Source organism: Brachyhypopomus gauderio, chromosome 8, assembly GCF_052324685.1.
Source record: "Brachyhypopomus gauderio isolate BG-103 chromosome 8, BGAUD_0.2, whole genome shotgun sequence".
Taxonomy (NCBI): domain Eukaryota; kingdom Metazoa; phylum Chordata; class Actinopteri; order Gymnotiformes; family Hypopomidae; genus Brachyhypopomus; species Brachyhypopomus gauderio.
In genome coordinates, this window is record NC_135218.1 from 8,057,230 (window position 1) to 8,072,800 (window position 15,571).

Below are 15,571 nucleotides of genomic sequence, written 5' to 3' on the forward strand. Positions count from 1 at the left end.
GAGAGACAGCTTCTTAAAGGCAACAGATGGCAAACAGCCACTGACCTCGGCTGCCAATCAAAACACAACGTAATCCCCCGCCCACAACGGTAGAGTCTGAATGCGTGGGCTGTGTAATAATATAATAGGGTGTTAATAATGCCTGGGGGAGAGGCCACCTGTTGGTGTGAAAGACATCACAGCACACATACCCTGAACATGAAGCCCCTTGCCTACTTTGAGAAAAAAAACATTCTGTGTATAAACATTTCTAATTTTATGGTTGGTAGTCATGCAATAGCGGACGCCCAAATAGATACAATCGTGCACAATAAAGTGTTATACGTCTATCGTAAGGTAGATAACATTTAATAACTATTATATACAGCCATTGTTCAATTAAACAGCCACGTATGAGAGTGAAACAATGGCAGACAGCCTTCATATACCCTCAGGGGCTTTTGCGGTGTGAGTGGGTGTGTATTTTCGTGGTGATGAGAACTCGGGCCATAAAAAACTTCAATTGTTCCAGAGCTGTAGCTTTAAACTAACCTCCTACCACCTCCACATGAGACAAACGTCCAACGCTACCTGTCCAAAATTCAGGTACTTAAAAGAGACTGGTGCTTAAAAAAAACCAACCACCACAGAATTAAACAGTAAGTGGTCCTAGATTTTGTGGCCATAATGAGGACATACCATCAACTTTACTCAGAGCCTCAGGGGGTGCATCCAGTTCTCTGTACATACGGGTGTGTGTGTGTGTGTGTGTGTGTGTGTGCACAGGCACAGACAGGACGGACGGGAACACCTGTTAGCCTGAGGACAAGCCTTCCCATCCCTCCATAACAGACTGTTGAACTTTCATGCAGGTATTGATGAGAGTTGAAGAGCTCAGGGTTCAGGGAAGAGCAGAGACCAACATGCCCCAGAGAGGAGGTCCAGGGAAGAGCAGAGACCAACATGCCCCAGAGAGGAGGTCCAGGGAAGAGCAGAGACCAACATGCCCCAGAGAGGAGGTCCAGGGAAGAGCAGAGACCAACATGCCCCAGAGAGGAGGTCCAGGGAAGAGCAGAGACCAACATGCCCCAGAGAGGAGGTCCAGGGAAGAGCAGAGACCAACATGCCCCAGAGAGGAGGTCCAGGGAAGAGCAGAGACCAACATGCCCCAGAGAGGAGGTCCAGGGAAGAGCAGAGACCAACATGCCCCAGAGAGGAGGTCCAGGGAAGGAGTCCAGAAAGGAGCACCAGAGAGCAGCACCCTTGTTCCTGGGGAGGGACTTGGGCCAAGTAGCACTAAATAATTCATGTACAGAAAACTGAAATGGTATTAAGAAACTCTTACTTCTCCCCTATACATACATAAAAACACCTGAAATAACTGAGCATGAGGTACTGACATAAGCTGTTCTACTACTGAACTATTCTACTCAAAACATCTGGTTAAATATGGAAGTGTCATATCACGCTCAGCTTGTATCAAATCTCCTGACCGGTCAGTCCATTTAATGTTTACCATAAAACATAAGATATTCATTTGACTGAAGTTATCCACTCTTTCAGACTGGTTGGCTGAAAGAAATCATATAGATTACTCAAACCTGATGCAAAAACAAAAAACAAGTAAACATAAAAAAAAAACATACATATATGCAAAGTGCCATTGTGCAATTGCGCAAACATTTCTCACACAAACACCGCCCACCCCCCCAAAGTTCCCACAGCCTGGTAGAATCGCCTCTCCTTTAAAGAGATGATAATTAGTCCAACACAGTCAGGCAAACAAAAGGAGGGAGGAGAGGGAAGATGAGTTTGACTGAGGAGTGAGATAAGAGTGAAAGACAAAGACCAAATAAGGTCTCCACTCATCCGGAACACAACGGGACACGGGTTTCCACCACACACATTTAGGGGCAAAATGTCACGAGGGTCCTAAATACTAACTATTTTCAATTTACATGTGAACAGCAAAACAAATATGTAAAATTAACTGTCTGGGTAAATAAAACACCAGTGAATTGAAGTCGAGATCATTAAAACAAGAAATGTTGAATCCAAGGACTGTCTGGTATAGGTCTGTGGTAGTCACACCCCCTGAGGCTCCGCCCACACCCTCACTCACACGAGAATTTGCCACATAAATTGTTGCTAAGAAGGTCAGGCAGAGATTTGCAAGTGGGATGTAAAGAATAGCAAAATAAAGCTTGTTGATGTTATGAACTGAGGTTCAAAATGTCATGTAACAGGGTTCATACATGCACAACTTTCATACTGTTTATATAACAAATGCAAAAGACATTTGTTCAGATCCTGTGTAGAACCCAACTACTACATGTTTACACAAAGAACTAGAATGATAAGCTTACACATTGCTTTTCTATGAATTGGCTACAACACTGTCCCGCTCCACACAGGAACAGTCCTGAAGAGTGTCCGATCGAGTCCTGACGCGTACATGTGTGTGGTGGTGGGGAGACCAGCTCACACACATAAACATAGTGTAACGCCGGCTTTGAAGAAGCTCTCAAGGACAGAACGTGGACGACTCCACCCTCCAACATCACGCATTCCTCTCCAGCGTTTGAATACACACTGGGGTGTCCGTTTACCGCAGGTCTATATGTAGCACAGCCAATAGGCAGGTACTGCGAAAGCCCATTTCAGCAACATGGGGTGAAGATGCAGAAAAACTACTAATCACACAATAGTTTTCATAACAGTGATGTGAAAAACACTCGGTGCACATTCTTGAGGCACGAGAGGATTTTTGTGTGTGTGTGTTCTCTAAATCTTCCTAAAAGAAAGAAAAGTGAACAGAGGCCCTCGCAGCAAGAGATGGCTCCCTGGGCAACTCACGACCCACCAGAGCTTGGCAACAAGTGGCAAAAGGGTTGCTAGGAAACCCCTTAACCACAGCGAGCCCTTCACACACATACTTGGGTGGATCAAGTGTGTTTAACTCCTTCTGTGCCAGGGGGCAGACTGCAAAAATTGTGGCATTAATATAATGTCTGAGAAAATTGATTGGTGCCTGTTGAACTATCAACTTTATAAATGTCAGCTAAAAGGTAAAGATAAAGCCCACACCATTCATTATAATAGGTTTGCACGCACATATTTTTGCACACACACACACACACACACCCACACACACACAGGCTCCGACTGTCAACCCTATGGTCCTTAATAGAGCCAAGAACCAACTGTCAGATTACAAATGACTGTGCATGTGTAATAATGCACTACAATCCATTTCCCTTGTCAAAGTACTAATCTGCACTACTGCACATCATTGAGTCCAACTGAGTGTCGATCTGGTGCGGTATGTATCATCACAAAGCCGCGAGACAGCGGCGGCGTCTCGCCATTGGACCACACGGCTGTGTAGCATTCTGGTTCAGAGCCAAGTGTTAACACAGACCGAGGGCACCGCATCTGTTAACAGCATTGAGGCTTGGCTTGTGTGCAGTGACTGCCTTACTGTCCTTAAATGAATTCAGGACTCGAAGCATAGTTCGGTTCTTCTGTGCAAGTGAGAGGGAGCAGGAACTCGGAGGAGAATTCTCGGTACCAGCCCGCCAGTTTTCTCGGGCAGCGTTCTACTGGTGCCTGGAGCTCTCGTGAATGAATGACATCGCTAACGTAAGGATAGGTGACAGATGAATATTAGTTTCAGGAAGTAGTAGGACTGTATGTTTCAGACCATCTATTTAGAGCACTTTTTCCTTGAAAAATGAAAGACATGCTGTACAAATGTAATGTATTAAATCCAGAGAGAGAGAGGGAGAGAGAGAGGGGGGAGAGTGAGAATGAGAGACGCACTTCATTAAGGCTCTAAAAAGAAAGTAAAAAGTTTTTAGCAGTCTGGTCCAACATTCATCCTTTCTTTTCCATGGAAACCCCCTTTTCCCAGGACAGAAAGAGTCCCAGGGGGTGTGGGGTAGGTGTGCGTGTGTGTGTGTGTGTGTGTGTGTGTGTGTGTGTGTGTGTGTGAGAGAGAGAGAGAGAGAGAGAGAGAGAGAGAGAGAGAGTGAATGAGAGAGAGAAATAGTGAAAAGTGGAGGGGAGAGGGGATTCAGGGTGACTGCCCCAGTGGGCTCTACTAAACATGACTGAAAGGAACCCAGAAAAAAAAGACCCACAGAGTAACAGAGGGAGAGAGAGAGAGAGAGAGAGAGAGAGAGCGAGCGAGAGAGAGAGAGCGAGAGAGAGAGAAAGGGAGACTGACAGACAGACAGAGAGTGCAAACAAATGTGAGCAAGCAAGCGCACAGAAGGATGTGTGAGTGGGTATCCGCAAAACAGAGAGGAAGCCCTGGAAAAAAAAACCCACAGACACAGCAGTGAGGGAAAGACTGCGATAAGAATGTTTAAAGCAGAACAGGGGACAAGTTGGACAAGCGTCCCTACGCAGAGTGGTCCTGTCGTCCTGCTCAGCAGCAGACAGGTGAAGCAGGAGAATGCCGTCCATCACCTGCGCCTGACCTTTACATCACTCGATGGCCTTCTACCCTCACAAAGCACCCAGACCATAACGTGACATTCACGAGTTCCCTGGATGAGGCATGACTCACGACGGCAGCCTGGCCCAGGTGCTGCTGACGAAGGCAGAAGCAGGAGCTCGTATCTTCTCTGAGACCGTGTGCAAACAGCTGAGAATCAAGAAGGCCTTGACTTCCCACAGCTTCAAAACTTTTGTAGAACTTTTGATCTTTTCCTCCCTCTTTCACTCATCCTCATGCATGTGCACGCACGCACTCTCTCTCTCTCTCTCTCTCTCTCTCACACACACACACTCACACACACACACACACACTCACACACACACACACACACACACACACACACCTCAACCCGCAACAGTCGAGCTCCCGCTGCTGTCTGCATGCAGAAGTCCAAGCTCATCCTCACTCCTTTTCCTTTCTACTCATCTCCCCTTTCCCTCTCACTCCCTCTCCCCATTTCCACCTCTTCATCTCTTCCTCTTCCCCTCCCCCTGTCTCCATCTACCCCCCCCCCCCCCTTCTTATTCGCTGGCCTTTTCAACCTCCACTCCAACAAAGACACAAAGGAGGCTGGACGGCTCGCTCTAACCCCCCTGCAGAGCGGGTGCTGCCAGGGGAGAAGAACGCACCCCCCCACACACACACACACACATCCACCCCCTCCCGCTATCCGCTCAGCAGAATACGAGCCTGAATGACACACCCATGAGCATGGACATGTAAGCACATAAGCACGCACACACACACACACACACACACACACACACACACACACACAGGGTCATTAAGAATCAGGTGCCTACAACTCCTTCGGGTTCTAAAAGGAGAGAGAGAGAGGTGGAGACCTCACGGAGAGATCCTGTTGGCACAATCCTTCATAACGACCTGTGAGAAAGAGGTGGTATTCTAAAGCCATCAATACTCACCCTCTCTGCCTGTCTCTCTCTTTTACACACACACACACACACACACCCACACACACACACACACACACACACACACACACACACCCTTGCACACTGCATCTTTGACAGAGTGCAGGCAATAAGTGAGAACTTTTGGGAACCAAATGTTACGCTGATTCCATGAGACACAACAAAGAGGAGTGATGTGAGCAGGAGTGTGTGTGTTAACAGCATGCGCACACACTCACACACCCACACATCACACCCTGACCCACATGCAACTTTCCCATAACATTCCATAGAGGAAATTGAAATGAGCTGAAATGGGATTCGAATAAGACGCATATACATATACAGTACTTGTTTATATATACATATACATATATATACATATACGCATATACATATACAGTACTTGTTTTATCTTGCATTATATTTGAACTTTCCTCGAACGCTCTAAGAAACTAAAAGAAAGAAAAGTCCAATGAGAAGTGTGAGAAGAACGTCGTACAGAATAAAAGCCTCGGGGAGACGAACTGCGGTTCTATAGCTCTGACACAACCAGTCACAAGCAGAGAGACACAAGCAGTCGTCCAAGATGTTTGGCTTCCCTCACATGCAAAGTGGCTCACACACACACACACACACAGAGCGAGCAGTGAAACTTTACGTGCCTTCCAGGAGCAATGTTTCTGAGCTGCCAGGGTAAGTTCTCCCTCTGGAAATGTCACTGCGGTGCTCTTGTGCTTCCTCCCACCTGACTCATCCTCACACCCCCATCTCCCCCACCACACCCCCACCTCCCCCACCACACCCCCACCTCCCCCACCACACCGCCTGACAAGTCACACAACTTAAAAGACGTCGTCACCGCAGTTGGCTATTAAGGGTTTTTTCTACTTGCCAAATCACCCTGGTAACCGTTCCTGAGTGACAGCACCTTTCATTCTTCTCCAGAATGAAGCCACAAAACCCCATGGAGTTTATGGGAGACATTTGAAGCATCAGTAATATGCTGGGCAAAAAGATAGTGGAGTGACGACAAACTTAAAGCTGTAAGAGTGTTTGTGTTCAGTCTACAGATTCAATGCTCTTCTTTCTGCTTTGAAGATGTCCAGATATGATAACATGATAACATGTCTAGACGGGTGGGTCTGGCACCTGAGCAAGGCCGGAAAAGGGCTGTGCAGTTCAACACCCTTTAAACACAACATATAACCTGCATGTGACCTTTAAAACACACAACTACAAACAAAGCCAGTTAAACTACAAGAGCAAAATGGATGAAGCGCCCTCATACTGCACCCCAGCTGAAGCTGAAAGTACACTCCTACTGCACCCCAGCTGAATGTACACTCCTACTGCACCCCAGCTGAATGTACACTCCTACTGCACCCCAGCTGAATGTACACTCCTACTGTACCCCAGCTGAATGTACACTCCTACTGCACCCCAGCTGAATGTACACTCCTACTGCACCCCAGCTGAATGTACACTCCTACTGCACCCCAGCTGAATGTACACTCCTACTGTACCCCAGCTGAAAGTACACTCCTACTGCACCCCAGCTGAATGTACACTCCTACTGCACCCCAGCTGAATGTACACTCCTACTGCACCCCAGCTGAAAGTACACTCCTACTGCACCCCAGCTGAAAGTACACTCCTACTGCACCCCAGCTGAATGTACACTCCTACTGCACCCCAGCTGAATGTACACTCCTACTGCACCCCAGCTGAATGTACACTCCTACTGCACCCCAGCTGAATGTACACTCCTACTGCACCCCAGCTGAATGTACACTCCTACTGCACCCCAGCTGAATGTACACTCCTACTGCACCCCAGCTGAATGTACACTCCTACTGCACCCCAGCTGAATGTACACTCCTACTGCACCCCAGCTGAATGTACACTCCTACTGCACCCCAGCTGAATGTACACTCCTACTGCACCCCAGCTGAATGTACACTCCTACTGTACCCCAGCTGAATGTACACTCCTACTGCACCCCAGCTGAATGTACACTCCTACTGTACCCCAGCTGAAGTCCCCAACACCTCAGCTGGTCCTGTTCAAAACAAATGAAGACATAAGAAGTTCACCTGTTAAGAAGGAGCTGAATGCTGTAGCTGAGCTACCCATGTGCAGGTGGCCAAAGCAGCTGTGGAGTCCACTGAGTCAAGGAGCAAGGTTACACCCTGGACTCATCACGCCCTGGACTCATCACGCCCTGGACTCATCACGCCCTGGACTCATCACGCCCTGGATTCATCACCCCCTGGACTCATCACGCCCTGGACTCATCACGCCCTGGACTCATCACACCCTGGACTCATCACGCCCTGGACTCATCACGCCCTGGACTCATCACGCCCTGGACTCATCACGCCCTGGATTCATCACGCCCTGGACTCATCACGCCCTGGACTCATCACGCCCTGGACTCATCACAACCTGGACTCATCACACTCTGGACTCATCACACTCTGGACTCATCACGACCTGTACTCATCACACCCTGGACTCATCACACCCTGGACTCATCACACTCTGGACTCATCACGACCTGTACTCATCACACCCTGTACTCATCACACCCTGGATTCATCACGCCCTGGACTCATCACGACCTGTACTCATCACACCCTGTACTCATCACACCCTGGATTCATCACGCCCTGGACTCATCACGACCTGTACTCATCACACCCTGGACTCATCACACTCTGGACTCATCACGACCTGTACTCATCACGACCTGTACTCATCACACCCTGGACTCATCACACCCTGGACTCATCACACCCTGGACTCATCACACTCTGGACTCATCACACTCTGGACTCATCACGACCTGTACTCATCACGACCTTTACTCATCACACCCTGTAATCATCACACCCTGGACTCATCACACCCTGGACTCATCACACTCTGGACTCATCACACTCTGGACTCATCACGACCTGTACTCATCACGACCTGTACTCATCACACCCTGGACTCATCACACTCTGGACTCATCACGCCCTCCTTAATCCCCCCACCCCCGTTCTACATCAGCCGAGCTGATGGAGGTCTCAAAGATGCAACCGAGGAGTACCAGCACACAGACAGACTGGCTGCGCTACCATTTGACATGTCTGTCCACAGGTTTTGAGAGTCCCTTGAGACATTGTCTCTTGAGACAGACGGATGCCAACAACATTCTACATACACACCAAACTGCACAGTTGAGAGCATGAAGCAACATGACTTTTGTGTCTGCATTAAGGTACACAAGTAACCTCCTGTTGGCCCCATATAGCCACCTGCTACACTGTGACTCCCGGGCTCTTTTAAGAGGACACACACCATGATAAGATTACCCTGCTAAAACCAGAGAAGTGTAATTAAATTGAGTAGTTAATGTTGATTTTAATCGCAGGGCCATGTATAGAGACTAGAGCTCATTACATCAGTCCTGTGGCATGAACTATCAGCACTGCTCGATCTCAGCTTCTGATAACGGGTTCCTGTCTAAAGTGGCTCATGTTGCACTTCATAGGTCCATTAGAATAGAGCTGAACAGCTGAATCATGGTACTGAATGAAAGGGGAATTGTAAAGTTAAAAGTAAAAGTGACCAGGGACAGGGTGCAGTGTCTGGTGTCACATTCACAAAAGAAGAAGAAAAAAAGAAGAAAAAAACCATCTTGCATGCATGCGAAACCTGGTCATGCTTAAACAGGGAGACCTCATCTATACCAGCTCCACAGCCCTACTTCAAAGAACAGAGCTAGCAGCAAGAAGAAAAAGAGTAATACTGAACATAAATACGTGTGTGTGTGTGTGTGTGTGGAATAGCGAGAGAGAGGAGAGAGGCTTCATTTATTTCAACACTGTTGTAATAATCTTGTAGTTACGATTCTTAAAAATGGTTTTCCACTCGTATATACAACTGAACACTTAAAGTGGCAACAGAAAACAACCTAACATGTCTTTGCCCAAGTGCTGATGCAGCAGTGAACAACAAACTATTCTGCTTAAATTTGAAATCTATAGTACTGCTGTTTCACAAAATCAAATGTTTTCCCATGCAGTTTATGCAGCACCAAACACCAAATGGTTTCAGCTGAACCCCCCTGTGTTCTGTAATTAGTGTTAACTAATATGGGAGATGAACGGTTTCACTGTGCAGGAGAACATGCCATTCTTAGCACAGAACTCTGTGTATGTGCCAGTTGAGGCTGAGCTGAAAGGTGAAAAGAACCCTCTGTCTCTCCACCTCCCATCCAATCCGCCAGGCTAATAAGCTTACATTCACTTCACAGGTCAGAACAGGTCGAGCCAACACAGGTCAAATGGTGAAGATATAATGGTAGCATTTATGCTGGGGGTTAAAGGTCATTTAACAAGTCAAAACCACTTTTCTCACTTTCAGAGTCAGACATTGTCCAGGTGTCGGACATGGACAAACACAGTGCTGAACGTGCATGTAAAGCTAAACACATTGGCTTACTCGCACACATGTAAAGCTAAACACATTGGCTTACTCGCACATATGTAAAGCTAAACACATTGGCTTACTCGCACACATATAAAGCTAAACACATTGGCTTACTCGCACACATGTAAAGCTAAACACATTGATCTTACTCACATGCACACCTTTGTAACACACAAAAGCGCACTAAAATCAGAAAGGCCGACAATAAAAAACAAGAAAACAAACAAACAAACAAAAAAATGCACCATAACTTTACTGAAATTTGCAATAATTTCTTTGCGCACAGGAACCACTAGAGAGAGACACTATTTCAACAAGTTCCTTAAATAGCCTACATATTAAATATCCTGGCCAGGTCAACAAAAATAGTAGAGAAAAGTTAAAGTAGCAACACTTGATGACTGGAGACTCACTTTAAATCTACACTTTATTTTGAAACAATGTCACTCAGACCTTCATGACAACTGAAGGGAATAATGTGTTGGGATCAGTGTTTCCATCAATTGTTGACTGGACATGTAACCTATTAACATCGTTCAACTTCAGCCGAGTTGTGTCTCTGGTCTCTGACTTAAATGAAAAGGTAACATTAGTTTGCACTGGAACTGTATTGTCTATAACTGTATGGACACTGGCCTATTTGCGAGTGCTAAATCAACCAACTATAACTAATGTTAGCTATCTATCATGTGATAGCTAACATAAGCTAGGTTAACTAATTTACCTGAAAAGGTTAGCTTAGCTCGTCACATATTCACACAGCATCCAATAATCGTCAAATGAACTAACGCAATGTTAACATTACGTTGATTTGTTAACTAGAAATCCCACAGTACAATTCAGTAGTGTCAATCAGTCCAGCGATGCATGTTTAAAGTGGCTTTCATTTATTGCAAATTTGTATAGCTAGCATCCTATCTACCTGTACTTGCTTATCAATAACATTACTGGTGTTTGATTAAACAAGTTTTATGCAACTTCATTTTTATCCTGTTATCATTAAATATTATTAATAGTGTTATTATTAAGAAGGAGAATGATAAGATGAGGTGAGTGGAGAGAGGAAAACCCTGAAGAGTAGGAAATGGCAGGAGAGCAGGAGGAGACCTGGGGAGGAAATGAGAAGACGGAAGAGGGAGAGATGACTAGATGACAGGAGACTAAATAAAATAACTGGAAATGACATTCAAATATAGAACCTGAAGACAGAACGTACATCAAGTGGAGAAAATGAGCAGAGGTCCCTGCTTCTCACCCAAGTGTACTTACTTGTAAGTAAATAAAAAGGTCCTAAACCTTGGTCACAATATCTGGACTTGTCTTATTTCCTTATATCTGCCATATGAATATACTGTAAACATAAATTGTAAACATAAATAATGAAAAGATTATCACGAGTTTTCAAATGTGAAACTTCTTCACATTTTGACATTTTAACGTTTTTCGTCTGATTTGCGCACATCTCTGACCTACCTTGTATCAGAGAACCTGCTATCAATTCAACCCCAATGTTTCTACATTTAATACAACTCAACCACGTGTAAACGACAGAAACGTGCTGAAATAAGACCCTGGTCCGACCGTTTAAATGAAACAGTGGTATATTTCACATGCATATTCAACATTATGAGCCCCTGCCGAGCAACCGTATGGATGTTGAGACACGGTGACCCAGTTTTGCCTTGAAAAGAGAAGCAGCGAGCAGACAGAAACTCGCCACTTCCAGCCTCCTGCGAGTCGTTAAGCCGCCGGTTCATTTCATTCAACTTTAACTCGGAGGATATCAGCCCAGGACCAGATGTTTATAGCTTTAGAAGTGGCAACATATTCAAAGGGACAAAGATTGTTGCAACACCCTCATATACGGCGTTGGGTGAAGGGTCTCTTCCACTCAGACACACATCTAGTCCCCTCATTTGTAAATCTCCCTACGGGCCTAATTTCAAGTCAGCGCTGTGAAAAAAGTACCGCCCCCTCCCCCACCTCCCCGAACACACACGCGCACGGTTGCGCGTGCGCGCGCTCATTCACGCGCCACATAATGCCACGCGAGGCTCGAGCCCTCCGTGACGTGCTAATTCCCTGCCCCTCTCCCGCAGTTCCCTCGATAATAACTCGCGTTTCAAACGCACTGTTTCCGTCATGGGGGGGGGGGGGCACTCAAGTGCTTCAGTGCTCAATACCATGTCACATTCACGTGTGGAAGCCGGTCAATATGCCTTCATATAAAATTATTTTATGTATATGTTTATGCTAAATAACGTTGTTGGAGTGAAACGTTGCTATTTTTACGATTTCGACCACGCCTGGTGGACGTCAGGGCACCTTGGTCATTAAAACACATCAAGTCCCAACCCAGTGACCTCCGCCCACTGCTGGCCTCCCCGTCACAGGACAGCAGAACTACCGGTCTGAATAAAATCACCCGATAAAGCAGCACTCCTATTAGCTTTACATTATCAATTAGGCGGTAAAATAGGCTAAGTTTCGTCCAGACACACAATAAAATCATACGGTCTGTTAAATCCTCCCAATAAAACTTAAAACGAAGTGAGACCATCCTAATGTACGTTATTAACCTTTACCCCTGCAAACAGCCACTTCTGTAAGCCTATTCTGAAACATTTTTCAGAAACAAGTAATACCTTTGAGTTTACTTTTAATACCTGGGCTACTGGCTTTCCCACAGCATACAAGAGTTTACAAAACAGTGCAGGGCGTCTCTGGTAGAAGAAACGTGAACCCTACAAGCCCAAAGCAGGTGTTCACGGTGAGCTCCTGGAAGTGAGAAGTTTAATGCACATTTAGGAGGTCATTTAAGAGGTTTCTCCAGTTCCGATGCAGCTCTCCCCACCAAGAAGCTCGCAGACTATACCGGTTCCGATCCAAAGTCAAGACCCAAAACCCACTTTTAAAAAACTTTCCCAACACAAAACACTGACAGAACCACGAACCTTGGATCCTCACGAGCGCTGATGGGACAAACTGCACAGCTGAAGATGTTGTTTGCAGTGTTATCACTCCCAAACTAAAACAGTGGTGTGAATCGAGGGCTGCTGGTGGGGGTAGTTCGCCAGTTTATCCAATTTGCAAGCGACGGAGAGCCTCAAAATCCGGGCAAAGTCGCAAGAGGTTACCGGTACACCAATTCCATTGTGGGTAGAGCTGGACTGAAGTAAGTTTTTATCTTCCACGCTTGATCTGGTTCTGAAAGCTTGCTCGAATTTGAAACTTGTTTGACTAAAAATGTGTGTAAAGTCTAAATCTGGCTTTTCTTTTTCGTCCTACGTAGCACATTGGTTCTCTTATCACATGGACCCGGCGAAGCAGTGGTTCGACTGAATAGGTTTGGTGGGGCAGATTACCTCCGACGCGCTGCTTTCGATGCTCTTAAAGGGGTTTGGTCTTTGGCTACATAGAGGACCTGCACTGGTGGGCCCCACTCCTAGGCAACGCTGTTTTTTTAAAGGGGCAGCAGACGGATGGGCAGCAAAGGAGCGTATAATTCCTCTCCGCGTTAATGTTTATTACTGGGGTATTATTTTCTCTTAAAGATATATTTTTTTATCTCAAGGACTATAACATTCAGCCCACCCACATCTCAGCTCCCACAGTGATAAAAGCGTCCCCCTCAAGCTCAAACACACACACACACACACACACACACACACACACACACACACACACACACACACACACACACACACACACACACACACACACACACACACACACACACACACTAATGAGAGGAAAAGAAAGAGTGAACACAGTGATTGAGCTCTTCTATGGACAAAGAGAGGAGGTAGAATTAATACAGTGTCTTCGTCATCTTCCACTTGAGACGAGCGGTTCTAGGGCTGGGTGTAGCGATGCCTCATGTAAAGAGGGTTGGGGGTAGGCTAAAGTGTGAATGCGGTGGCCATGTCTGTCAGGCCTGCAGAACAGCATTCATGAGGCACTAAACACTGCCCCATTCACATGCCAGCAGTTGGCAGCCCCACACACGCGCGTACTCACACCTTTTCAAACAGCAGTCGCATGCATAGAGAAAAACGAGACATGGGAATCAGGCATCAGATTTAAGCTTCCATCTCCAGCGTGGATTAAGATTAGTTCAGGAATAAATTGCAGCGTCAGTCAAATGTTACCCAGCATTGGGAAGTGTGTAGAGAGGGGGATTAATTAAAAAAAATGTCGGCATTGACTATATGTCTCCTTTCTTCTTAAATTTTCTTGTTAGATTAACTCAGGGGTCAGCAGTGGAGAATATCGCAGACAGGAAGAAATCTGGATTACACCACCAGATTAGAATCCATGTGTGAGGAAACAAAAGATGTGGACCAAGATAATAGACCGCATGCAAATTCTAGCAGCACTGTGTGGTTGCAGCTCTTGCATGAAACAGACTCTGCAGCAAGAATGAGGGAAAGCGAAAATATGACCGGTGTGCTGTATGAATATTTTAAAGGACGTTACCCAGACGTAGTCCTGGAGCGCACTGACTGCACATTTAAATTAAATTTTTCTGTTTTTTTTCCCTGCTGCCATCATTCTTGACACACCACATTAGTTAATTAACAAGCTCTTCATTAATTTACAGTGGTGTGTTTGTACATGGAAAATATTTGCATCTTAAGTAGGTTACTCCAGCTCCAGATACGGGAAACGGTTCTAATAATGGCTCCGAATGCAGATCATACACGCCCCCTTGTGGCCAACGTGGCCCTTGACCACCGATATTTCTAAACTGAATTTAAAATGAAATTAAAGTTAATAATCTGAATTATCTCAGGAAAAACCCTCCTGATATAATTAAATAATCTGTTCAGTACTCAACGAGAGGAGTACTGCTTAGACACTGTCTTGTGTAATTTACAAATATCACAAATTTACAAATATTCAGTACCTGCAGTTTATTGTCAGTGTAGATCAAAACCCATAAAAGTCAAGCCTTTTTGTTTTAGTTTGCTTATAATTAAGAACAGGTGAATAAAACATGGATTAGCATCAAGGACAGTGGTAACTAAGATGCATAATTTGTAGATGGAAAACACACTTTAACTGCAGATAGCAGTTACATTACTCTCATCATGTGCTTATCAAATACCCAGTATCAAATTTAATAATTTGAAATTTTGTGTGAAGTTGTGTTCTGTAGTTGGTTCTTATCATCTGTCTGTAAAGGCATTATGGCCCTAATGCAGAATGTAATTTGTCCTCCTTTTAAGACAATTTTCATTTATCCATCACTCTAAACAGACTGTCCGGTGCCTGCAGCCGGGGACTGACTGATCCACTCTGTCTCTACCATGCTTCACTGCACAGGAGCTGCTGGCTCAGGCACTGGGTCTGTGCCAAGAATAGCACTTGCTATTCAAATGAAAAAGCTCAAATTATACTTCAGAGTTGGTCTCCCTTTGTGCCGAGTACATGCGCTGGGACAGACTCTAGGTTTTGAGATGGCCGAGTTTAAGGGCTTCCTCCCTAACATGCTGAAATACACTCCAGTTATGTGCAGCGCTCCACAAATGAGTTGACTGATGCCCATTCACTCCTGTATCAGGTTCCAGCTTATTCCGGGTTATTGTCATCACTCTGGCATCCCATACCAGTGTCCTAAACCCACCCCCTCCCCCCGATCTGGGCTGATCTGACTATTGTATGAAGGAGTTGTTTGAAGCTTATTCTG

The 15,571-nt window shown here is 45.6% G+C and overlaps 1 protein-coding gene across 3 annotated transcripts in view; it reads right to left on the reverse strand.

Annotated features, from left to right (window-relative positions):
* plxnb1b (plexin b1b) overlaps positions 1-13,242 on the reverse strand; it is a 74,614-nt gene extending 61,372 nt beyond the window's left edge. For all 3 annotated transcript variants that reach the window (XM_077014155.1, XM_077014154.1, XM_077014153.1), the window contains exon 1: positions 12,834-13,242. The gene's annotated coding sequence lies outside the window, so the exon portion shown is untranslated. The remainder of the gene's footprint in view (positions 1-12,833) is intronic.
* Positions 13,243-15,571: the final 2,329 nt, after the last annotated feature.